Raw genomic sequence first — 27,020 nt, forward strand, 5'->3', positions numbered from 1 at the left:
TTAGGTTTGGGAAGGTTTCAGCCAGAATTTCTTCAAATACCTTTTTGATCCCCTTTTCTCTTTCTTTTCTTTCTGGAATCCCTATTACACATAGATTGGCATGCTTTATATTATACTATAGGTCTCTTATATTGCTTTCATTTTTAAAATTTGTCTTCCTCCTGTACTGATTGGTCGATTTCCATTATTCTATCTTCCAGATCACTTATATTCATTCTTGTGTATTATTAAGTACACTAATCATTGCCTTTAGCTCAGCTTCCGTGTCAGCAAATGAATTTTCTAATTTCCCTTGACTCGTGTTTATATTTTGTAGTTCCTTTTTACAGTAATCTGCATCCCTATTGATAGCCTTTATTTTTTAATTTAATTTTTATTTTATATTATAGTGGATTTACACTGCTGTTGTTTCGAGTGTACAGAAAGGTGATTCAGTTATAGATATACATATATCCATTTTTTTCAGATTCTTTTACATGACAGATTATTGAGTAGAGTTCCAGTAGGTTCTTGTTGATAATCTATTTTATATATAGTAGTGTGTATATGTTAATCCCAAACTCATCCTTCCCCCCACCTTTCCCCTTTGGGAATCATAACTTTGTTTTCAAAGTCTCAGTCTGTTTCTCTTTTGTAGATCAGTTCATTTGTATCATTTTTTTAGATTGTACATATAAGTAATATGATATTTGTCTTTCTCTGACTTCACTTAGTATAATAATCTGTAGGTCCATCCGTGTTGCTGCAAATGGCATTATTTTGTTCTTTTTTTATGGCTGAGTAGTATTCCATTGTATATATGTACCACATCTTCTTTTTCCATTCTTCTGTTGATGGACACTTAAGTTGCTCACATGTCTTGGATAAACAGTGCTGCAGTGAACATCAGGGTGCATGTATAATACTTTTGAACCATATTTTACTCCAGATATAGTCCCAGGAGTGGGATTGCTGGATTATACGGTAGTTTTATTTTTAGTTTTTTAAGGAACCTCCACACTCTTCTCCCCAGTGGCTGCCCCAATTTACATTCCCATCAACAGTGTAGGAGGGTTCCCTTTTTCTGTGCACCCTCTTCAGCATTTGTTATTTGTGGATTTTTTGATGATGGCCATTCTGACTGGTGTGAGGGGATACCTCATTTGTAGTTTTTGGTTTGCATTTCTCTAATAGTGATGTTGAGCATCTTTTCGGCCATCTGTGTGTGTCTCCTTAGGAGAAACGTCTACTTAGATCTTCTGCCCATTTTTGATCGGGTTGTTTGTTTTTTAAATATTGAGCTGCATGTGCAATTTGTATATTTTGGAGAATAATCCCTTTTCAGTTACTTTGTTTGGAAATATTGTCTCCCATTCTGTGGGTTGTCTTTTCATTTTGTTTATCATTTCCTTTGCTGTGCAAAAGCTTTCAAGTTTAACTAGGTCCCATTTATTTTTATTTTTTGTTTCATTACTCTAGGAGGTGGATCCAAAAAGATCTTGCTGTGATTTATGTCAGAGAGTGTTCTGCCTATGTTTTCCTCTAAGAGTTTTATAGTGTCTGGTCTTACATTTAGGTCTTTAATTCATTTTGAGTTTATTTTTGTGTATGGTGTTTGTTAGGGAGTGTTCTAATTTCATTCTTTTACATGTAGCTGTCCAGTTTTCCCAGCACCACTTATCAAAGAGACTGTCTTTTCTCCACTGTATATTCTTGCCTTCTTTGTCATAGATTAATTGACCATAGCTGTGTGGGTTTATTTCTGGGTTTTCCATCCTGTTCCATTGATCTATGTGTCGGTTTTTGTGCCAGTACCATACTGTCTTGACTACTGTAGCTTTGTAGTGTAGCCTGAAGTCCAGGAGCCTGATTCCTCCAGCTGTGTTTTTCTTTCTCAGGATTGCTTTGCTATTCAAGGTCTTTTGTGTTTCCATAGAAATTTAAAATTTTTTTGTTCTAGTTCTGTGAAAAATGCCATTTGTAGTTTAGTAGGGATAGCACTGAGTCTGTAAATTGCCTTGGCTATTATATTCATTTTGACAGTATTGATTCTTCCAATCCCAAACAGGATGTATTTCTCCATCTGTTTGTGTCATGTTCGATTTCTTTCATTAGCATCTTATAGTTTTCAGAGTACAGGTCTTTCATGTCCTTAGGTAGGTTTATTCCTAGGTATTTTATTCTTTTTGATGTGATGGTAGATGGGATTGTTTCCTTAATTTCTTTCTGATCTTTTGTTGTTGGAATGCCAGAGATTTCTCTGTATTAATTTTGTATCCCTTTTTACAGTACTCTGCATTTCTGTTGATAGCCTTTCTTAATTCCTTCAGTATATTCATTACCTCCTTTTTTTGAACTTGGTATCTATTAGACAGAAGAGGTCTATTTTCTTGGTCTTTTCATTGGGAGTGGATCCTGTGCTTCTTCATTTTACTTAATTTCTCTGATTCTGTGAGCTTAGGGGAAACAGTTATCTAGTGTGGTATTATTGGAGGGCTGTCTTTATGTGGGAATATCCCTGTGTGGCCTGCATCAGTCTATTATTTTGGTCCTGGGGCTGTTTTTAGTATGGTTGCCTGCAGCATATTTTCTGCATATTTTCTTACTGTGTGCTGGCCTTTATCCCCTTGATAAGGTGTGTGACAGGTGTTGTGATGACCGGAGCCTGCCCTGGCTATCCAGGGGGCCCTCCTTGTTATTCTGTTAGTGTCACCACTCTGCTAGGATGCAGGGCCTACTTCTGAATTACTGCAGTAGAAGCCCCCAGATCTGTTTCTGAGCTGCAGTGTGAGGTAGGTGGGACTGGAGCATTTCCACTGGGAGAGGAGCCACTGAGTATTCCCCCACCAGAGCCTGTGCTGTGTGGTATTGCCTGTCTGTAACCTGTTGTACAGGTTCACAAAGTACACTGTTGTTGGCACTGCCCTCAGCCCTGCCTCAACCATGAGGATGCCACCAGCCATGGTGCCCCTCAGGCGCGGTGTTCACAAAGCCACCAGCACAGATCCACTGAAGGCAGGTCCCAGGACCACAGTAGTTGCGCACCTGGACCCACTACGTGAGCTATGGAAGCATCCCAGACCCTGGCCCTACCTCTGCATCTGTGAACCCACAAAGTCCACAGCTGCTAAGGCTGAACCTTTCCCAGGCATGGGATCACTTGTCCATGCTCAGACGTCCCACAGGTGCTGAGTTTCCAAAGCTGGTAGTGATAGCATAAATATGTGGATTGCACAGCAGCAGGGAGATGGCTCAGATTTCAGCCCTGCTTCCTAAGTGTCATGGCCCCTGGGGCTCAACTCTCATTTCAGCTCCCTCCCATGGGCTCATGTCCTGTCCCCATTCCTTTTTTTTTTTCTTTTTGCATTTCGTCCTACCTGATTACGTGGAGATCTTTCTTGCAATTTTCGGTATCTGATATCTTCTGCCAGCATTCAGTAGGTATTCTGTGAGAATCGTTCCACATGTAGATGTGTTTCTGATGTACTTGTGGGAGGAGATGAGCACCACATCCTTCTATTCTGCCATCTTGATTCATCTCCTACATTAGACTTTTGTATGTTGGGAGGGACAGACTTTATCTTAGATGGCTCCTAGAATAAAAAAAAAAACTACATTCTCATATGCCAGAATATTTTTTAAAAACAGGAAAACTGCTACCAGTTTGCAAAATACTTAATCCAATCTCCTCATCTATATTTTAATATTTGCAGAGGTCTAGCATACCTAGAAGCTCCACAGCGAATCTTGCTGTAAACAGTAAATTCTGTCTCTTGTCATCACAGCATATACAGAAGCAAACACAGTGCCAGATGGAGAGAAGCCACTTCATTATACAGTTGTGTGTGTGTTAGCTTATGGGATGTGGATGGAAACAATTGGGTGCAAATTTAAGTCACTCGTCTCTTCCAGTTGACTTTTCCTCTTGTGTGTGCTAGAACATGGATGTGATGGTGGCAAAATATCTAGACAAGGGCACCTTTTATGGAGATGGTGGAGAAACAAGAGTTATCCAGGATAATTTTGGATGAATCCAAACTCAGAGTTTCCATTCTCCTCAAATACGCATGAGATAAAAGTTCCATGTTGGTTAATAGATGCATACGTACCTAGTTTAGGTTAACAGATAGGTTATTTATCAGAAATGGAAACTGATTTCAGAAAATGGTGTATCCTTGATACTTTTGTATTCTGATGGTATAAGTTAAGTATAGAGCTCTTACAATAGAGTATAGCTTTTTCATTCTTGACATATCCTTGTTGCCATCATCTTGGGAGATGGGTGCAGGAAAACTCTGCATCTGGGAAAAGAACCATTAACCAAGAATGGGAACACTAGAAAGGTCTCTGTTATCCATGGAAACTTTCGGCAAAAAAAGCAGTTTTTTTAAACAAGTTAAGAGCTTTTCATTTCATGTCATTGTGGAGATTCTCACATATATTGAAATGATCGTTTTGAAAGAATTTTTCCTATAACTATTTAATTAGGGGTTTTTAAAATCAATGTAGAATAGGAAGAGGGGCCTTATGTGTCAATAACCTCCAAGACTCAAAATATCCTGAACACGAAATTATTTTCCTGGCTGCATCTCTCCTAAGGCTCACCACACTTTTTACTACATTTCCCATGAATTTGAGAGACAGTTTCAATTTCTGTTATTGTGCCATCAAGTTACATTACTTGACTCCTTGGGATACTTCTCCCAAGAAGTTGGGTCATTCCATTGAAAACTTTTGCCATCTGTTAGAAATGAGGGAGTTGGTTTACTCTAAGAATCTTACTGTAATGATAACTATAAATTTTGAGATTCTGGGTTTCCAAAATCATACCCACCACTTAAATGCCTAACTGGAAAAATTCATGCCCTTTTGAAGAATGCCTAATTCCCTCTAGTATGATATAACTGTTGAGTTTCTCTTAATAAGCCCTCATAGTGGGTGGTGAGATGAATTTGAAAAGTTAAATTTATGTGTGTATTTTGCTGACTAAATATCTTAAGATAAATAAATAGCAGTCCTCACTGTTTTCTTTCCAACCTACAGAACGAAAACACAGGTAAGAAATGCAGTCTGGAACACCATGTGTTAATTTTTCAGTCTCCGTTAAACTCTCCAAATGTTTCTTTACATCTGAATGCCTCCCTTTCAGAAACACACATTAAGCGATGGCAGTTTTGTTTAACATGAGGAAAAAGGGCACATTTCCTTGGAATCACGTTTGTTTGTGAAAATCAGCAACTACATAACTAAAAGTAAAAGATCAGAACATATATCCCAGTTGTGGGTTAATCCTTCTCCCTTGCCTTTGGGGGAGTTTTTATGAAAGGAAAATATATTCAAGGATTCTGATGATTGGAAGGCCTAGGGAGTACACATTTAGAGGATGTCTGATACATTGAAAGCGTATTTGAATGTAGCTGTTAATTAGTCTGTGAACATTCTAAGTCTCTCCTACATGCAAAAATAAATAGAAATAATGATCATATTTCAGTAACTCGCTTACCATTCCATGAGTTGATCTTGTGGCCAAGGTTATCTGATGTTTCTAAGCAAATAAAAGGCAGAACTTCCCTCCATAGAAAAAGAATAGGATTAATCTCAAGTCACACATGCATTAGAATGTAACATTTTAACTAAATTCAGTAAATCAACTACCTTATCTAATCCATAGAGAAGCTGTTTATGCATTGCTCCTCCAAGGAGAATCAAATAAAAAGTGTTTATGGTTTAGTTTGTTTTCATGCCCAGTGGCAGATGGTATAACAATTTTTGGCAAAGTTGAATACTTTCTACTTTAGAAAACATTTTAGAATGCATACTGAGTCTGTTAATCAAGATAGAACATACATTAAAATTTGTTGTACTTTAGAATAAAAGTATAAATTGCAATAAAATAGACATTTTGCCTGTGAGCTATTTTTTCTTGCATTCCTCGCTGGTCATAGTGAAATGTGATTGGCAGTTATCCCCAAGCTTGGGTGATTAAATAGACATGAAAATTACAAAGAGACACAAGAACAAGCACTGGTCAGAAAACTCAGTGTTCTACATTGTAAATTATTGCTATAAACTTTGATACAAGAGGAGAAAAAAACCCCACAGCTACCTTATAGAAGAAATGAAGGGCTATGAATATATTTGTTACCTATGGAAATAATAGAAATCATCACCACCATCATCATCATCAACTTATTATATTCTCATGAGGGAAAATATATGTATTTATTTAAGGACCATCTTCATTAAAATTTGACCAACGATTTTATAATCCACTGAAAATTGAGAAGGAAACAATGAGTTGGATTATATCTTCCAAAAGCTTCCTCAGTCAAGACTTACAGAAATTAAACAAATAATAAAAATGTAGGGGAAGCACCATAGGAAGCTTTATAGAGAAGAGGTTTTAAAATGTCTGGATTATTCCCCATCAAGATGATATATGACCATAAGCAGAACGAAAAGACAACCCACATAATGGGAGAAAATATTTGCAAACAAAGCAACTGACAAGGGATTAATCTCCAAAATATATAAATAGCTCATGCAGCTCAATATCAAAAAAAACAAACAACCCAATCAAAAAAATGGGCAGAAGATCTAAATAGACATTTCTCCAAAGAAGACATACAGATGGCCAAGAGGCACATGAAAAGATGCTCAATATCACTAATTATCGGAGAAATGCAAATCAAAGCTACCTAATACAATGAGGTATCACCTCACACCAGTCAGAATGGCCATCATCAAAAGGTCTACAGTTAAACGCTGGAGAGGGTGTGGAGAAAAGGGAACCCTCCTACACTGTTGGTGGGACTGTAAACTGGTGCAGCCACTATGGAGAACAGTATGGAGGTTCCTTAAAAAACTAAAAATAGAACTACCATACGACCCAGCAACCCCACTACTGGGCATATACCCTGAGAAAACCATAATTCAAAAAGAGTCATGTACCACAATGTTCATTGCAGCTCTATTTACAATAGCCAGGACATGGAAGCAACCTAAGTGTCCATCGAGAGTTGAATGGATAAAGAAGTTGTGGTACGTATATACAATGGAATATTACTCAGCCATAAAAAGAAACGAAATGTAGTTATTTGTAGTGAGGTGGATGGAGTTAGAGTCTGTCATACAGAATGAAGTAAGTCAGAAAGAGAAAAACAAATACAGTATGCTAACACATATATATGGAATCTAAGGAGAAAAAAAAGGTCATGAAGAACCTAGTGGCAAGACAGGAATAAAGACACAGACCTACTAGAGAATGGACTTGAGGATACGGGGAGGGGGAAGGGTAAGATGTGAAAAAGAGAGAGAGTGGCATGGACATATATACACTACCAAACGTAAAATAGATAGCTAGTGGGAAGCAGCCACATAGCACAGGGAGATCAGCTCTGTGCTTTGTGACCACCTAGAAGTGTGGGATAGGGAGGGCAGGAAGGAGGGAGATGCAAGAGGGAAGAGATATGGGAGCATATGTATATGTATAACTGATTTACTTTGTTATACAGCAGAAACTAACACACCATTGTAAAGCAATTATACCCCAATAAAGATGTTAAAAAATAAAATATGGGCTATATTCTTCGTGTTGTACAATATGTCCTTGTAGCTTACTCTAAACGTAATAGTTTGTACCTCTTACTCCCCTCCCCCATCTCGCCCCTTCCCCCTGGTAACCACTAGTTTGTTCTCTAGATCTGTGAGTCAGCTTCTTTTTGTTATATTCATTAGTTTGTTGTATTTTTTTGATTCCACGTATAAGTGATCTCATACAAGGGAAGTCTTGTTCAAAAGTACATTGTTGAGAATACTTCCCAATCTGAGCTTGGTGTGGATGAAGAGAAATAAATGAATGAATGAACGAATGAATGAGAAAAAAACAGAATCTTCCCCACATACTTCCAACAAAATCCTTTACCTGTGTGTCTTTGCCACCATAATTCATTCCATTTGTTTGCCTGAAAATCCTAAATTGAAGCCATAGCTTAAAATAGTTATAAACTAGATGTACCTCCAAAGGCTTGGTAGAAACACACTGACATTTTGTTTAGAGGGATGCACTTCAAATGGAATCCTCAAAGATTTCCTATAAATACAGTGCCAGGAACACCAACTCATCTAAACACCCCCACAAAAACAAACAAACAAAAAACAAAAAATCATCCAAGGAAAAGAGGCACCAGGAGAGAAGCAGAAACAAAAGAAACAACAACCCACAGAAAGAGGTCTGCAAATGCAAAAGCAGTCGGGCCCCTAAGAGTCCAAATGAAAAAGAAGTACGTGTAAAATATTAGAAGAAATAAAATATGCATGGGAAATATGATGAAGAAACAAGGTTATATCCACAATTTTGCCAGCCAACTTGCAAAATGATTGACTTAAACAGCAAATGAAGAGAAAATTAGTAAGCCAGAGGGTAGACTGGGGCACATTAGAAAGAATGTTGCAAAAAAGACCCCCCCCCCAAAAAAAGAAAGTAGCAAATAGGCATAAAAAGACATAGAACAAAGGGGGTGAGAAATTACTGCCTACATGTAATTAGAGTCTTACAAAGACATGATAGAGAGATTGGGAAGAAGGCAGTATCAAACGCATAATGATTAAGAAATTTCAAGAACAGAAGCAAGACACCGTTGCCTGGATGGAGGCACAACCTATCTGAGTGTGTAAATTTAAAAAATATCCAAGCCAAGGTATGTTGTCGTCAAAGAAGCAAAGAACACAGAACACAAACGTTAAAGGAGCTGTAGAGGGAAGAGCCACATTTCTACCTTTAGTAGAAAAAACTAGACTGTCTTCTGACTTCTCATGGAAACGAGAAGCCACTGGAATTGTACGTACCTTCAAAACTCTGAATGAAAGTAATTGTCAACCTAGGATTGTATGTCCAGGGAAGCTCCTTTTAAGGCAAACAGGAAGTAAAGGTATTTTTAGACAACAAAAAGGAGAGGTCTGCCTATAACACTGCTTTCTTAAGTGAAGTCCAAAAGATGCATTAAATAATTACAACATATTCAATAAAGGATGCATTAAAGAAAGAACAGGGGCTTCCCTGGCGGCGCAGTGGTTGAGAATCTGCCTGCCAGTGCAGGGGACACGGGTTCGAGCCCTGGTCTGGGAAGATCCCACATGCCGCGGAGCAACTGGGCCCGTGAGCCACAACTACTGAGCCTGCGCGTCTGGAGCCTGTGCTCCGCAACAAGAGAGGCCGCGATAGTGAGAGGCCCGCGCACCGCGATGAAGAGTGGCCCCCGCTCGCCGCAACTAGAGAAAGCCCTCACACAGAAACGAAGACCCAACACAGCCAAAAATAAATAAATAAATAAATAAAATTTAAAGAAAGAACATATTCAAAGAGAAATGCAGAAAATGCTGAGGGAGGGGGGAAGAAGCAAATGTGGGGAAAAATCTAAACAAAGTTTAGATTGTAGAAAATGATACACATGAAGGGTTGCAACGGCCTAAAAGTTGGGGATTTGATTCGAGTTGATACACATGTAGATTACTTCAGGACTTCAATATGTGCATTAAAGTATCTAGAGAAATCATTAAAATAATGCACAGAGGGTATATAACTTCTGGAAATGTAATAGGAAAATCTGGAGGGCTAGTTCCAAAGAATCAAAGAGAGGAGGATGGGTATGGAAGGGGGGCCGTGTAAGATGAAAGAAAGTAAAAAGGACAGATACATCAAGATCCTACCAAATGCTGATCAGATCAATTTTCCTATTCAGAGATAAGAACTGGAGGATTGCGTTTTCAAAACATACATCTGTATGCTGTTGCAGAGAACACAGATGTAAGAAGCAACTAGATGGAAAGAGAAACGTCACATACCTGCTACTCAAGAGTAGATGGATGTAACTCTTGATATTGGAGAAAATGAAGTAGAAGTCACAAAGGATTATTCCATTTAAAGAGGGTCCGGAGACATAGAAAACAAACTTATGGTTACGAAAGGGCAAGGGGAAGGGATAAATGAGGTGTTTGGGATTAACAGATACAAACTACTATACATAAAGTAGATAAACAAGGATTTACTGTGTAGCACAGGGAACTATACTCAGTCTCCTGTAATAACCTATAATGGAAAATAATCTGAAAAATATATATATATAACTGAATCACTTTGCTATACTCCAGAAACTAACACAATATTATAAATCAAATTCAATTTAAAAAAAAATACAGGGTAACTACATATTGCTAAGAAGTTCACTGCTCCAGGAAGACACACCAAGTCTAAACTTGTGTATATTTATTAGCAGTGCGTCAATATTTGAAGCACATTTGGCATAACAATGAGAAATCGACCAATCCATAACCATAGTGAGTTAACTTTCTGCTCTTGGCAATTAGTACATTAAGCAGACTACATCAAGAGAAAATACAGAGTATCTGTATAGTACAGCTAACACACAATGAATACATTTCCTAAGGTGCATATGTAGAAGACGACTGCCCCAAAACTGGAGACTCAACATGCATCTTTGAGACCCACGGAACTTTAACAACAAATGAACACATAGCAAATTATAAAGCCAGTCTAATGATATGTGAGGACGAGTTACACAAAAGTTCGAAAAGTAATCACCTCTCTCCTCAGTAACCAGTGGGACCATGACAGCACGATCATTTAAATTGGAAAATATTGGAAGTGAATGAAGGTGGAAATGGTACATCTTGAAACTAATTCAACTACATTCAAACTAAGACATAAGGAAATGGAAAAGAAGCCACACACTTATAGAAGTTGTTTGCAATCATTTTAATTGACAAAACATTAGAATGCAGGATATGTATATCTATGTATGAACCAATTGGGAAAAGTTGAATAGAAACATCGACTAGTAAGTTATGGAAGAGAGTGGAGCGTCTGATGAACATTTGTTTGTTTCATGCTAATTTGACTGAAACAAACTAAACTTTTGAGAGAGGATTTTCCATCATTCTTGCATTTATGAATAGTTCCCTTGCTTCTCAAAGGTTCACGGCAATAAATAGCTTTACTCTGAATGGTACATGTGTTTAAATGGGATACAGTTTTATTTACTGTGTTTTCTGTAACTTCTGTTTTGCATCACATTAATGTAATTCTCTCTGCTTCCTTTTGATCTGCATTGCTCCAGGCCACAACTGGTCTTGGTTTTCCTTTAACCTTCCTGAATCATTTATTTTATCTATGCATTCTTAAGGGCTGAATTTAATCAGTATTTTTAAAGTGAAATCACTATCTTTCTGTCTTTATAGGTGATTGCAACTGATTCATTTACATTACCATGAGTGATACATATAGGAACACTTTCAAAATTTTGGTTTATGCATTAAACATGATTTTACTGACGTTAGAATATGTAGCTTCACAGTAAAACATCATATGTATACACACATATATAACACACATAGATACCTGCAAAAACATACGTATACACGTATATATTTACATATGTACATATACATATTCTGTTTTTGCAGGTATCTGTATATGTATATAAAGACACACATATGCGTACACACACACACACACATATGATTTAACTCTTTCTGAAGTGATATCCATTTACTTTTTAAAAATATTCAGGTCTTCTGTCCACTTTTTAATTGAACTGTTTGTTTTTTATATTGTGTGAGCTGTTTATATACTTTGGATATTAACCCCTTATCGATTGTATCATTTGCACATATTTTCTCCCAATCAGTAGGTTGTCTTTGCGTTTTCCCGATGGTTTCCTTTGCTGTGCAAAAGCTTTTAAGTTTAATTAGGTCCCATTTGTTTATTTCTGCTTTTGTTTTCTGAGCCTTAGGAGGCAGAGCCAAAAAAATATTGCTACATTTTATGTCAGAGTGTCCTGCCTGTGTTTTCCTCCAGGAGTTTTATAGGATGCAGGAACCAAAGAGCCCTTGGAAATGAAGGGATAGTTCCTGAAAGACAATTGCAAACCATTCCCTGTTGATGTCCCCTCAGTGTGTTCCCAACTACAATACAAGTAGGAAACAATCTGAAACTCTTTTACATGAAGGAGGACAACCCTCAATTGGTTCCTGTTGTTTTGCTTTGTTTTCACCAAAGATCCGTGTTTCTGTGGGCGTTCGATACCATTTGTTCCCGAGAGTCGATTAACTATAGGTTCTATGAGGCATATCCACTGTCCCCCACAGCCTTCTTGAGACATGAACCCACATCTAACAGACCTTTGCTTTTTCCACAGCGCTTACTCCAGTGCCATGGGTGATATGGTCCACCACTAAGGGATCAGCCCTGGCTAGATCAGCGAACGGGTACCAGGGAGCAGATAAAGGTATGGTTTGAGCGTCAGGCAAGCACCATCCACTTTTTCACAGCGTTTAGACTTGAATGGATGTGGGAAACTATGGCGTTAGTCAATAAATTGTGGAAAAAGCAAACCTGTGAAAGCTTGTAGAAGAGAAGTGGAAAAATGTTTACTGATCACTGACAATGTGAAAAGCAATGTACTAAACTTGCTATCGAGTTTTGCTTAAAAGTTAGTTTAGCATGAAAGAATAGATTTTTTTTTTTTTTCCTCAGAGTAATGTTTTTGGTGTTTCCAGTCTCCTGGAGTGTGTTTAATGGTGAGCAGGGGGAGGGGAAAATGATGTGGGCAGAGACATTTCCTTGGGAGCTGGTATCTCCCCTGATCCCACAAATTTTTTCTTCCTCCTTCTTCCCTTCATTCAAAATTGACTTTTTCTTTGTCTACCAGAAGCGCAGAACTCCTCTGTGTCTTGGGGCACATAGTGAGGAAAAGTGGAAAAACACAGCTTTCCCTCAAGGAGTCAGGGTTTTGCGGGTAATACTGACCAGCTGGTTTGGGTGTGTGTTAGCGAGGTGTGTCCCTCAAGAAATAGTTACATGATACAGGATCACATTTTCTGAATATTCAATGATATTAAAACTGATTTTTTAATGCTATTAAAAATTGGTGCTTTAAATTACATGTCTAAAAAGTGATCATTATAAATGAGTTGGGTTGTATATATACCTTTCATACAAAAGTCTTTGAATGCCAAATGCCTCTGTTAATAGCAGCTATTAAACTGGTGAACGAATGACTTATACATATTAAATATAATCATTAGATATATACACACAGAAACATGCACACACACCTCGATACCTTACTCCTTATAAGAATTTTCTGGAAGGAGAATTAGCTAGACCTTTATAGCAACGGAAACCTTTGCAGACATTGAAACCATTATTACATAGAATATAACCATACAACCCATTTGGTTCACCTTAGCTGCACTTTCACAAGCCCTTAAAAAGTTGTCTTATGGCAGGCAGAACTACAGAGGAACGTAGGCATGTGCTTAAATTGCTGGAGGATTTCTTCCCCCTCTGCATTTCTTTTTTTCATTCATAAATGACATTTGGTATATCATAGATGTGGCACTCATGCGAGTGGGGAAAGGCTGGTTGACACAATTTGATATCCGTATGAGGAAAATGAAATTTGACTTCCAACCTCATACTCCGTCATTACCTGCATGCTATACATGCACATTAGAAAATTTCTTGCATTTGTACATTTGGATGCATGACATACGAATGTTCATAGAAATACTGTGTGTAAGAGTAAAATTTTTTAAAATCAAAACAACACAAGTCCATAAAGAGTAGAATGAAGTGTGGAATGTTTAGCCAGTGAAATACTATAGTGCCATGACCCCCTCTGCATTTTTAAAGAATAATTTTTATTGGAGTAGATTTTTAATGTTGTGTTAGTTTCTGCTGTACAGCAAAGTGAATCTGTTATTCATATACATATATCCACTGTATTAGATTCCTTCCCCATGTAGGTCATTACAGAGTATTGAGTAGAGTTCCCTGTGCTATACAGTAGGTCTAAACCAGATAGTTGCCTCTTTTCTTTTCTTTCTTTCTTTTTTTTTCATTGTCACTTTTCTTAACTCATTAAAATCACTTCGAAGCCAGTCCCCATTTTCCTTTGTCATAAACGAACCTATTTTGTTCAAGGATGAAAGTGTCGTTTTGTAGAGCAAAAATGGTCGAATGTTGGGGATGTCATACGTATACATGTGTATTGGGGCTAGCTAGTTGCCTTTAAAAAAAAAAGAGGGCATACAGCTTAATTCAAGCCTACATTGATCTAATTCTGAGGAGACTTGGTTATTCTTTTATTAATTTCATAAAAATGTTTTTATGTGTCAGCACTTTTATGAGGAGCTGGAAGCAGAGGAAATATTTTCCTAAAAAGGCTCTAAATACATGTGGGAATACGATGGGAATATTCTGGATAAGGTTGGACCTGAGACAGCATATGCAGTGGCTAATGCCCATCTTTTCCTGTATCTTCAGCAACCCTTTCACACCAGCTGTTCCTCCTGATCTCAGAAGCCCCTGTCCCAGGGAGGCTGTTGCCTTTTCCCCTGCTTGGTCTGTCCATGAACTTGCTTGTGGAGAGGGTACCGCAGCTGGCTGCGAGCCTGACTTTTCTTTCCTTCACCCTGTCAAGCCGTGTCCCTCTTGGGGCCTCTGCCTTCTAGCCAAATCCTAGATCAACTGCACAAAACTCAGCCAGCTGCCCTCTTCTGCATCTGCACAGCACAATGCCTTATCAGAAGGATATTTGTGCCACGGTTCATGAAGCCCTAGACCCCAGTGACCCCACAGTTACAGTCTGCAAGATAGCAGGTGTGTAAGATCAAGTTACTTTGCCTGGGGGGCGACTCCTTCCCCCATCCTCAGCTCAGTTCCTACCCGGCTCGCGAACAATCCAAAATCATCCCCTTAAGACACGACAGATCAAGGGGAAGGATCAGAGAACAAGGCAAGGAGGTAAGTGTGCTTCTGCCTGGAGGTAGGAACAAAGCATGATCCTAATCACGGTGTAGATTTGTGGATGTAAAAGTTTACACAGAGACTTGGCTGTATTTCAGGTGGTATTTCTTCAATACGGTTTAACTTTTCCTGTTCTGAATGGCTTATGTTCCTATTAACTAAAGAATCTGACAGAAAGGAAATAAAAGACTACATGTGCATTATATATACTTACATATTTATAATTAACATATATATCTTGATTTATGATATAATCATAGCCTCAAAAATTTGCAATTGTAATATGGTTATAGAAAGGTGATACACAGCACAAAAACAGAATTATACATCAGTGGTACAGGATAGAAAGCCCAGAGGTAAACCCATGCACCTATTGTCACCTAATCTATGACAAAGGAGACAAGAATATGCAATGGAGAAAAGACAGTCTCTTCAATAAGTGCTGCTGGGAAAACTGGACAGCTACATGTAAAAGAATGAAATCAGAACACACCCTAACTTCATACACAAAAATAAGCTCAAAATGGATTAAAGACCTAAATGTAAGACAGGACACTATAAAACTCAGAGGAAAACATAGGAAGAACACTCTTTGACACAGATCACAGCAAGATCTTTTTTGACCCACCTACTAATGAAAATAAAAACAAAAATAAACAAATGGACCTAATGAAACTTAAAAGCTTTTGCACAGTAAAGGAGACCATAAACAAGATGAAAAGACAACCCTCAGAATGGGAGAAAATATTTGCAAACAAAGCAAGGGACCCAGAATATACAAACAGCTCAGGCAGCTCAATATCAAAACAAACAATCCAATCAGAAATTGGGCAGAAGACCTAAATAGACATTTCTCCAGAGACGAAATACAGATGGCCAAGAGGCACATGAAAAGATGCTCAACATCACTAATTATTAGAGAAATGCAAATCAGAACTACAATGAGGTATCAGCTCACTCTGGTCAGAATGTCCATTATCAAAAAATCTAGAAACAATAAATGCTGGAGAAGGTGTGGGGAGAAAAGAGAATCCTCTTATACTGTTGGTGGGAATGTAAACTGGTGCAGCCACTATGGAGAACAGTATGGAGGTCCCTTAAAAAACTTTAAAAATAGAACTACCATCTGACCCAGCAATCCCACTACTGAGCATATACCCTGAGAAAACCATAATTCAAAAAGACACAAGTACCCCAATGTTCATTGCAGCACTATTTACAATAGCCAGGTCATGGAAGCAACCTAAGTGTCCATCAACAGATGAATGGATAAAGAAGATGTGGTACACATATACAATGGAATCTTACTCAGCCATAAAAAGGAACGAAATTGGGTCATTTGTAGAGATGTGGATGGACCTAGAGACTGTCATATCATACAGAGTGAAGTAAGTCAGAAAGAGAAAAACAAATATCATATATTAATACATATATGTGGAATCTAGAAAAATAGTACAGATGAACCTATTTCCAGGGCAGGAATAGAGACACAGACATAGAGAACAGACGTGTGGACATGGCAGAGGGATGGGGGGCAGGGGAGGGTGGGATGAATTGGGAGAATAAGTTTGACATAAATACACTACCATGTGTAAAATAGATAACTAGTGGGAAGATGCTGTATATAGCACAGGGAGCTCAGCTCGGTGCTCTGTGGTGACCTAGATGGGTGGGATGGGGGCTGGGATGGGGGGGAATGGGAGGGAGGTCCAAGAGGGAGGGGATGTGTGTATACATAGAGCTGAATCACTTCATTGTACAGCAGAAACTAACACAACATTGTAAAGCAATTATACTCCAATAAAAAAAAATGTGATACACATATGTGTATATACATAAATGCATACATATATATACGTATATGCAAACATATTTGTTCTTGTTACATGCAAAGGTATAATTGTGTATAGATACTTATATTATAACTGCAGTTATACTTCTGCATGTAACAAGAACATATATTTAAATTAGCAAACCTAGAGATTATCATACTGAGTGAAGCAAACCAGACAAATATACGATATCACTTACATGTGGAATCTAAAAAAAATTATACAAATGAAATTATACAAAACAGAAATAGACACACAGACATAGAAAACAAACTTATGGTTATCAAAGGGGAAAGGGCAGAGGGATAAATTAGGAGTATGAGATTAATAGAGACTCACTACTATACATAAAATACATAAACTACTGTAGAGCACAGGGAACTATACTCAGTATTCTGTAATAACCTATAATGGAAAAAAGTCTGAAAAAGAATGAAGATATGTGTATATGTGTAACTGAATTGCTTTGCTGTACTCCTGAAACTAATGCAACATTGTAAATCAACTACTTCTATTAAAGAAAAACCTCACTATTGAAAAAATAAATAAGTTAACCTAAATTATGATATAATTTAAATGTGATACAAATACGTATTGATTAAATTCTTTGCAAGTAACAATAATGATGTATTTAAATCAACTTAAATAATTGTGATACAAATACACACATGTATTCATATATACGCAATTATGCCTTTGCATGTAACAAGAACAGAGGTATTTACGTATCTTCCATTATGTGCCAGGCACTGAACAAGGCTCCAGAAACATAACTGTGAAAGCATATTCATTAATTCATATTTGCCTCAATGATGGTAATGTACTTTTGTTTTGTTTTCATGGTAAAGGATTATTTTGAAGTACACTTAAACTATTTTATAGGAGGGTTTGATCTCCCATATTGTGTAAATCTAGTATTTTCATTTTGCATCACAACAATTTAACTAACGTTGTAACTTCACTTCATGTTGGGTGCATGCTTTGTAACCTGGTGGGGAGTCAGGTCTGGTATTCAGTCTTGGCTTCATTTCTAAATTGCTATGAAACTTTAGGAAAGTCATTTTATCCTCTGATTCTGTTCTAGTTTTTCATGTGAAAAATGCAAATAAAAACACAGATATCATGGAGTTGCAGAGGAATTAAAAATAATTGACGTGAGATTTTTACCTAGATAGGAAAGGCCTGAAGTAGCAGGTTAAAATATTTTGACTTTCATTCTGTAGGCAACAGGCAAAAAAGTACAGGATTTGGGGAAGGTAGACAACACAGTTACAATACATCTTACTTAGGGAGTGTTGCGTTCCCTAAGCAGAAATGGGGGAGTGAAAAAGAAAGTGCCAACTCACAGCATCAGAATATCAAAAGACCACATTTAGACAGAGTGAATTGGGGACATCTGTTGACATCCTCTAAACCGAAAAGCAATGATTAAATTTTTCATTTGCAACCTGAAATGGAATTTTCAAACTCATTAGAGAAACTTAAATAACATGAGAAACGATAAAAAAAAAAAATAGATGACTGTTCCACGGAATCTGAATTATGCAGCTACTGTTACTATCTTGAAGATAAAAACTAACCATGAAAATGACAAACCATCCTATTGTGAATTTTATTACGCTCGACAGAGAAGTTCAACTTTATGCAGTTAAGAAATGATAGAATTCATTCTCTCTTTTATTTACTTAACAGATATTTTAGTAAGAGTCTTCAATACGCTGGAGACCATGAGAGACAGCAAGGTTCATGAGCTTTGGTCCCCCAAGAGAATAAAAATTCAGTGGATAAGACAAAACATTCAAGAAAGAACAAGCCAGATATAGAGCATTCATCATACACAACTTCTATATATGTTCATTGGAAGGAAAAAGGACATTTGTTATGGTGAGCGGAAGCAATGCAAAGAGGAAATAATTTTTCTAAATAAAGATAAAAAGAGCAAATGGAGTGGATGAGGAGCTGCTGGTGAGACTTCAGGAAAATAGGATCCATTGCAGCTGACAAAGAGATTAAGACAGGGCAATGACCAATGGGTTTGGCCACAAGGAGATCATTGGGAGAGATTGTAAAAAATGGCTCTGTGGGGACTTCCCTGGCGGTCCAGTGGTTGGGACTTCACCTTCCAATGCAGGGGGTGTGGGTTCGATCCCTGGTCGGGGAGCTGGGATCCCACGTGCCTTGCAGCCAGAAAACCAAAACATAAAACAGAAGCAATATTGTAACAAATGCAATAAAGACTTAAAAAAAAAAAAATGGCCCTGTGGAGTCATGGGGACTGTAGTCTGATTGACAGGAATGGACTCGAGAGAATAAAGGTGCAGAAACAAGGTAATGAACACGCTCACATTATCGAGGAATTTTTCTGAGAAGGGTTGCAAAGAAAGATGGGGTATGTGCTAGAGTTTTGTTTCAAAAGTATTGTAAAATGAGAGAGGTTATAGTTGGTGTAACTTCTGGTGGGAGTAATCAGGGACAGAGCTGAATGTTTGGGGCATGCAGGTGAGGGCTGAACATCTTGCCTGGCCACTTGCCAAGGGTGTGAGCTTCAGCGAGTTAAGTTATTTCTAGAGTCCATCATATCCCTGTTTACAAAGAATAATGAGGTCCATCTTGAAGGGTCATTGAGGAGATCCGAGAAAACAAGAAAATGCACCAAAGACAAAACACAGATGTGCCTTGGAGATGCGGGCAGTGATGAGGAAGAGGAAGAGGAAGAGATGGTTACGGTAAAGAAGGAAGCAGCACCAGAGGGGGATGACGAGGGGGCAAAAGAGATGAGGAGGAGATGAAGAAACACCACAAGGGGCAGGAAGAAGGGACAGAAGGAAGCAGTAGAAGGGCGGGGAAGAAAGAGAACTAGAGGAAGAGGAAGAGGTGATGGAGAAGGAGACGGAGGGCCAGAAGGAGGAGGAGGGTAGAAAAAGGAGAAGGAGGAAGGAGGAGGTCAGAGAAGTGAGGAATCAACAGGAGAGGAGAAAAACCAGAAAGAAGAGTAGAGAGAAGACGACGGCCCCAAGAATGCAATTCCGTTTATTCTTTGGAAATTTCAATTTACACTGAACTGAGGAGGGAAAGGTAAAGACATTAGTTACAGGGCTGTAAGTGCAGCGAACACTAGGATAAAAGGATGTGGTGATTCTAACGTGCAGTGGGTGGCCAAAAAAAAAAAGAAGGGATTTCACATTTCCTTTGAGAATATCACTGAGAACATAGTCAATGCCAGGGAAATGCTAGAATCCAAGGGAAGAGCGGAATGCAGCTCTTGTAAAGAAACATGTGCTCCAGCTAGAGATGCAGTGAGGACAGTGCGGAAGACAGATGGGCCAAAATGTGCGTGAAGGATTCAACCCCAAGTGTACAAACGATGAAGCCTTCAAAAGAAGAGGGGCTCTGACAGGAGGAGTTGGAATTGGGGGCCGGATGATTCGTCTTTGGAGACGTGGTGCTTGGAGTTGAGGTGCTGGCAAGGCAGCTGGTAGGAACCATGCAAGAGACGTGTGGAAATGTGAGTGAATCTGGGGCACACTGCAAATATCCGATTAGGGAATAAGCTGCCCGGAGGTGATAATTAAAGCTGAGGAGGCTGTGTTAGTTCAAAGTGAGAAGAAGATAAACAAATAAATAAGCTTTAACAGAAGAGGCCGGGACTTCCCTGGTGGCACAGTGGTGAAGAATCCGCCTGCCAATGCAGGGGACGTGGGTTTGAGCCCTGGTCCGGGAAGATCCCACATGCCGCGGAGCCACTAAGCCCGTGCGCCGCAACTACTGAGCCTGAGCTCTAGAGCCCGCGAGCCACAACTACTGAGCCCGCGAGCCACAACTACTGAAGCCCGCGCGCCTAGAGCCCGTGCTCCGCAACAAGAGAAGCCACTTCAATGAGAAGCCCGCACGCTGCACCTAGAGAAAGCCCGCGTGCAGCAACGAAGACTCAACACAGCCAATAAATAAATAAATAAATAATTTAAAACAAAACAAAACAAAACAAACGAACAAAAACACCCCAAAAGAAGCCACTTATCACCTGAGCCAGCTGGGGGTCCACTGGGAGAAGGCAGCCTCCGACAGGGATAACCCCACGGACCAGCGCCTAACCCTGACGTGTTTCCTCTTGTCTCGTGGCAACATGTATGCCCTCCCCCTCCTCCTCTTCTGCTGCTGCTGCTTCTTCTGCTTCTCCTCCTTCTTCTGCTTCTGCTTCCGCTTCCGCTTCTCCTACTCATCTCCCCCTCCTTCTCTCCCGGGGAGAAAAACAATCTAAGCTTTTCTCTTGAGCTTGATACATTTGAGATCTTCTGAGATGATCAAATGGGGAGACCACAAAGTCAAACCGATTGTATAAAATGAGAGTCTAGAAAAGAGGCGCTTGGGCATAACAAAGGAGAAATCAACTGATGTAGAGATGGGATTTAAAACATGAGAACAGAAACAATAGCCAAGACATGGAAACAAAGTAAGTGTCCATCACAGATGAATGGATAAAGAAGATGGGGTACAAGTACACAATGGAATATTACTCAGCCATAAAAAAGAACGAAATAATGCCATTTGCAGCTACATGGATGGACCTGGAGATCATCATACTAAGTGAAGTCGCATAGAGAAAGACAAATACCATATGATGTCACTTATATGTGGAATCTAAAATATGACACGCATGAACATATATATGAAACAGAAACAGACTCACAGAGAGAACAGACGTGTGGTTACCAAGGGGGAAACAGGGGAGAGATAAATTAGGAGTTTGGAATGAACATATATAAAATATATAAATTACTATATATAAAATAAACAACAAGGTCCTACTGTATAGCACAGGGAACTATACTCAGTATTTTGTAATAACCTATAATGGAAAAGAACCTGAAAAGAATGTATATGTGTATAATGCCCTCAAAAAAATCTAGCCACGGATAAGAATTGGGGTAGGTGGTTGGAAAAGGATGGGGAGTGGGGTCCAGAGAGGCTTAACTATTGTGCCAATGTGTCTGCAGTACGTCTAGCGTATATATCTCTCGTAATACGTAAAAGACAACTGAAAGAAAAAAAAATTGGGCGACAAGCTTCAGGAATCCCACTCAGTTTTTTCTCTCTGCTACATCAAAGTACAACAAATTTAGAAGCTTTAACTACCAGTCATTTATTATCTCACAGTTGCCATGGGTCAGAAGTCAGGGCCCAGGGCAGAAGATCTAAACAGACATTTCTCCAGAGAAGACATACAGATGGCCAAAAAGCACATTAAAAGATGCTCATCATCACTAATTATCAGATAAATGTGAATCAAAACTACAAGGAGGTATCACCTCACACTGGTCGGAATGGCCATCACCAAAAAGTCTACAAACAATAAATGCTGGAGAGGGTGTGGAGAAAAGGGAACTCTCCTGCACTGTTGGTGGGAATGTAAACTGGTGCAGCCACTATGGAGAAAAGTATGGAAGTTCCTCAGAAAACTAAAAATAGAGCTACCATATGATCCAGCAATCCCACTCCTGGGCATATATCCAGAGAAAACCATAATTAGAAAAAGTACATGCACCCCAATGTTCACTGCAGCACTATTTACAATAGTCAGGACACGGAAGCAACCTCAATGCCCACTGACAGATGAATGGATAAAGAAGATGTGGTACATACTGTACAATGGAATATTACTCAGCCATAAAAAGAACGAAATAATGCCATGTGCAGCAACGTGGATGGACCTAGAGATGATCATACTAAGTGAAGTCAGACAGAGAAAGACAAATATCATATGATATTGCTTATATGCAGAATCTAAAAAAAAAAAAAAGATACAAATGAACTTATTTAGAAAATAGAAACAGACTCACAGGCTTGGGGAACGAACTTATGTTTACCAAAGGGGAACGCGTAGGGAGAGGGGAGGGATGAACACATGCACACTACTATTTATGACAGATAACCCACAAGGACCTGCTGTATAGCACAGGGAACTCTACCCAATATTCTGTGATAACCTATATGAGAAAAGAATCTAAAAAAGGATGAATATATGTATTTGTAGAACTGAATCACTGTGCTGTACACCTGAAAGTAACAGAGCATTGTCAATCAACTCTACTCCAGTAAAGTTAAAATAAAAAAAAATAGAAGTCTGGGCCCCGCGTGGACGGGATGTGTCCTCTGTTGAGAGTCTCACAGGGTCAAAATCAAGGTGTCAGCGGGGCTGGTGTCCCTCACACAGGCTCTGGGGAAGTCTGGCTTCCGAGTTCATTCATTACTGTCTGAATTCACTGCCACACGGCTGTACAGCAGAACTCGCGGCTGTCAGCTCCGTGCTCGCCCTTGCTGCTTGAGGCCGCCCTCATTCCTTCCTTGCTCTCAGGAAACGGCAGGTTGAGCCCTTCTGATGCTGTGAATCGTTCACACTTATTTTTTTTCCTGCCACAGTATCTCTACCCTATAAACCAAGATAGTTCTCGCTTTTAAGACCTCATGGGATTAGACTGGATCTACCTTAATAGTCTAGGACTCTCTCCCTATGTAAGATTCTGAAATTTAATTACATCTGCAGTTTCCCTTTTACCGTGGAATGTAACGTATTCACAGATTCCTGGGCTTACTAATTTTTTTTAATCATTTCCTTATGCCAGTTGAAAAAGAAATGCACGCTCTAGAAGTGGAGAATTATGTTTCGTTCGGCAGACATCCTGAGGCCTTAAGCCCAGGAGACAGTCTCTCAGGTGGCTCTGGGGGAGAGCTCCAAAGAGGTAGGGGAGGGGCCTGGATATATATGAGGTTTTGCCACAAAAACCAGGTAGTAGGAACATCAAAAGATTACTGTGAATTAAAGAAAAAAACAAACATCTCAAGTTAAAGATGTCTGGGAAGATGCAGGAGTCTGGCCTCATTAAAGCCATTCCTTTGATATGCACCTTAGCTACGTAGGGCCAGAATCCTCCTTTTCTCCATCCTGAATCCCCTCAGGGTGCACATACTTATATCCTAAGTTGTTTATTTCTTTAAAAATAAAATATATATATATATTCCAAATTCCTCTCTAGTTTGTCTTCTGTAGAGGTTCAGAAGCTTCAGAGAACACCGGACAGCCATGCCTACCTACAGTTAAATTGCTAAAAGCAACCCAGCCAATTTTTCTAAGGTACAAGGTGACAGACATCTTAACTGCTTTTTCTTGGTCCAAGATGACCCACTTCTGCTGTGGCCACAGTCAGCCTTCTTTCTATAACAGAACTTCACTGCCTCAAATCCCACATTTTCTTAAGGCAGCCGGTTCCCTTGACACGTCTTTTTAAGGGATGATTATTAATCAGAGCCCACGTAATTCTGTCACTGTTTTCAAAGAAGGAATTTAATCTAATAACTTATTAAATTTCTGGTTCTCGCCGCAGCAGGTTTGAAGGATATTCAAGGTAAACCATCTCACATCAGAATTCGGCGGCTGGATACCCTTATCCTTCCTAATGAAAATTTATTTCAGGCTAATAACACGTTCTGCTCTCCGTTATATTGTTAAGGAGCTCTTCACGTGGGCTTTTTTGATACGCTAAGTTTATAACCAATAGTTTATGCTTGCCTGTTTTCCATTTAGAAATGAGTGACAAATAGATGGAGCCCTAAAGAAGAAAATAGGATTTTTAAATCACTCAGTTGTCTTATTAAAAAAAAAAAAAAAAAAAAACTAACTAACCAGGTGATGATTTACACTCGGAGTTAAACCAGATATGCATTAACTCTGCTAAAGATGGAAATCACAATGCCACTCTTTAACTGGCCATGTCTTTGCTGTCTTGCTTTGTCTCTATGAAGTAAACTTAGATTTACAAAATTACCAAGTGTCAGACCACTCGATCCACTGCAGTGCTTGGCAATTAAAATTCCTTTAGGGTCAATGCTGATAATAAGGGATATGACGGGGAGTGTAGGATACTGATGAGGTATGTTGGGCTGAAAGTACCTGCAGGTTCAATATTTTAAAAAATCCAATTTGCAGGCCAAATGAAAAATACTCGTCAACTCGACAATCGATTTGTCACCTGCTTTGGCCCCAAGTCCAACCTCTACCTATATCATAGCCCTTCTGTCTCAATCATAGTTTCCTCGGATGCCAATGGTAGATGCCAATGGTAGATGCCAGCTGGGGGACCAGCATCCCTTTAGTGAGGGGTTGTCCCCTGTTCTTATTAACTGTGACAAAGGTGAAAGATGGCGGTCAACCATGGAATCAGGCAGGAGCGAGGCAGCGTACAAAATGGCACATAGATAACATGTGTCACCCACTGCCTTGCTACCCTCCAGTCTCCCTCGGGACTTCCTGGAGCAATGTTCTGGAATTCCATCCCCCATGCATCCGGGGTTTTCTCTGCATCTTTGCTGAATGTCTTCACTCAGTGGGAATGGTCTCTGGTCCAAAGCATCACCTCTTACCAATGTTCCCAACATCTTTTACATAAAAACACCACCACCAACAGCAGGAACAAATCTCCATTCTTGGAGACAGGACCTTTTTTATACACACTGTCTCGAATTGGAAGTCTGCAGAGATTTCTTTTCTGATTGGTTGTGGATTCCTCATATTATCGACAGATGAATGGTTAAAGAAGACGTGGTACATATACACAACGGAATATTACTCAGCCATAAAAAAGAATGAAATAATGCCATTTACAGCAACATGGATGGACCTAGAGATTGTCATACTAAGTGAAGTAAGTCAGACACAGACAACTATCATATGTTATCACTCATATGTGGAATTTAAAAAATGATACAAATGAACCTACTTACACAACAGAAAGAGACTTACAAACATAGAAAACAAATTTAGGGTTACCAAAGGGGAAAGAGGGGGAGGGATAAATCAGAAGGCTGGGATTAACATACACACGCTACTATATATAAAATAGATAAACAACAAGGAACTACTGTAGAGCATAGGGAAGTATACTCAATATTTTCTAATAACCTATATGAGGAAAGTATCTGAAAAAGAATGAATATATCTATATATAGAGCTCAGTCACTTTACTGTACACCTGAAACTAACACAACATTGTAAATCAACTAGACTCCAATAAAATTAAAAAGAAAAGCTGATTTCCCCATGGGTGGCAGGCACAATGGGACACAGCTACTTTTGGAAATACATGCATTACGGACCATACTGAAGCCAGCAACGCCAGGGTCAGGGGAGGGGTGACCCTAAGCATCTATTGATGTAATTTCTGAAGGCAAGTCTTAGTGCCAACTGATTACAAGTTTATTCATACTTGGTTCCCTTGCTATAACAAGGGGTGTGTTTTCGGTCATTGTTTTTGTTGCAGGTGTGTTTCTGCTAATGTTTTATGTTTTCCTTCTGCCGTCCTGAATCTCTGATGGGCACTTCTTTCTAACCATTCTTGTCTGTGCCATACCGCATTGACATTCCTAATATCCTATGGCTTTGGATATATGTATTTTTTGCCCCCAATGCTAAATAAAGACTAAATGATTTTAAAAGTAGGCGAACACTCATTGTAAAAGAAAAGGCAGTGCATAAATGTGCCGTATTGTTATTTGTGGAAAATGGTTATGCTGACGGATACATTGCAGGTTGTTGACTCCTCGAACAAAATGGCATTGTAACGATATGTCAGTATTTGGCACCATTTTGGGGAGGGGTGGTAAAGACACTTTCCTATGGCTTAGGTAGTAGTTTCGATTATTTGTAAATAATACTTCCCTGTGATACAATACACCAAGGCTTCTGACACATTCTTCAAGCAGAATGTTGAATATGTGGGCACTGACAAATGGAATTCTGTCGCAGTGCTGATCTGCTTTGGGTCAAAATGATTTATTTCCCCGTGGAGACGTTAAAAGGCTGTACCAAGACAGGATCCCGAGGAAACGGAAAGGAGAAGTTTGGCTTTAAGAAGTTTTATAAAATTCATACATGCATACAATAACACAGCGAAAACTGACCTTAAAGTCAACATATGCTCACTCCATCATTTTAGACATAAGAAAAGAATAGGCTACAAGGAATCGCTGGCAGTTATTAATATTTTGGGGTCACAGAGCCTCTGCGCATCTGATTAAAATTATGAGCCTTTGCCTAAACCAATGCATATGTGCATCAAACATTGTACATTCTCTTTGGGTCTCCAGGGACTTGCTATAGAATTTTATCACTGGACTTCCAAGAACCCTGAGGTTGGATGATTTATCTAAGGCCACTCAGGTGGGTCTCATGAGATATCCCTGAAAAAAGAGTCTTCGGTTGGAATAGAAACCACATATTTCAGGAATAGAGAACCACAGGTACTGCCTTCATAACTAATCTTCCCTATAAAATGGATGGAACCTTCAAACTCTGCCCCAAATACTGACACACTTACCTCAAACATGCT

The 27,020-nt window shown here is 39.0% G+C and overlaps 1 long non-coding RNA gene across 2 annotated transcripts in view; it reads right to left on the reverse strand.

Annotated features, from left to right (window-relative positions):
- The window catches only part of LOC309652483, a 307,390-nt gene that overhangs the window by 60,457 nt on the left and 219,913 nt on the right, over positions 1 to 27,020 (reverse strand). For both annotated transcript variants that reach the window (XR_014258747.1, XR_014258748.1), the window contains one exon: positions 3,357 to 3,572. This is a non-coding gene — a long non-coding RNA (uncharacterized lncRNA). The remainder of the gene's footprint in view (positions 1 to 3,356; positions 3,573 to 27,020) is intronic.

Source organism: Balaenoptera physalus (assembly GCF_965194825.1).
Source record: "Balaenoptera physalus genome assembly, chromosome: X".
In the NCBI taxonomy this organism is placed as follows: Eukaryota; Metazoa; Chordata; class Mammalia; order Artiodactyla; family Balaenopteridae; genus Balaenoptera; species Balaenoptera physalus.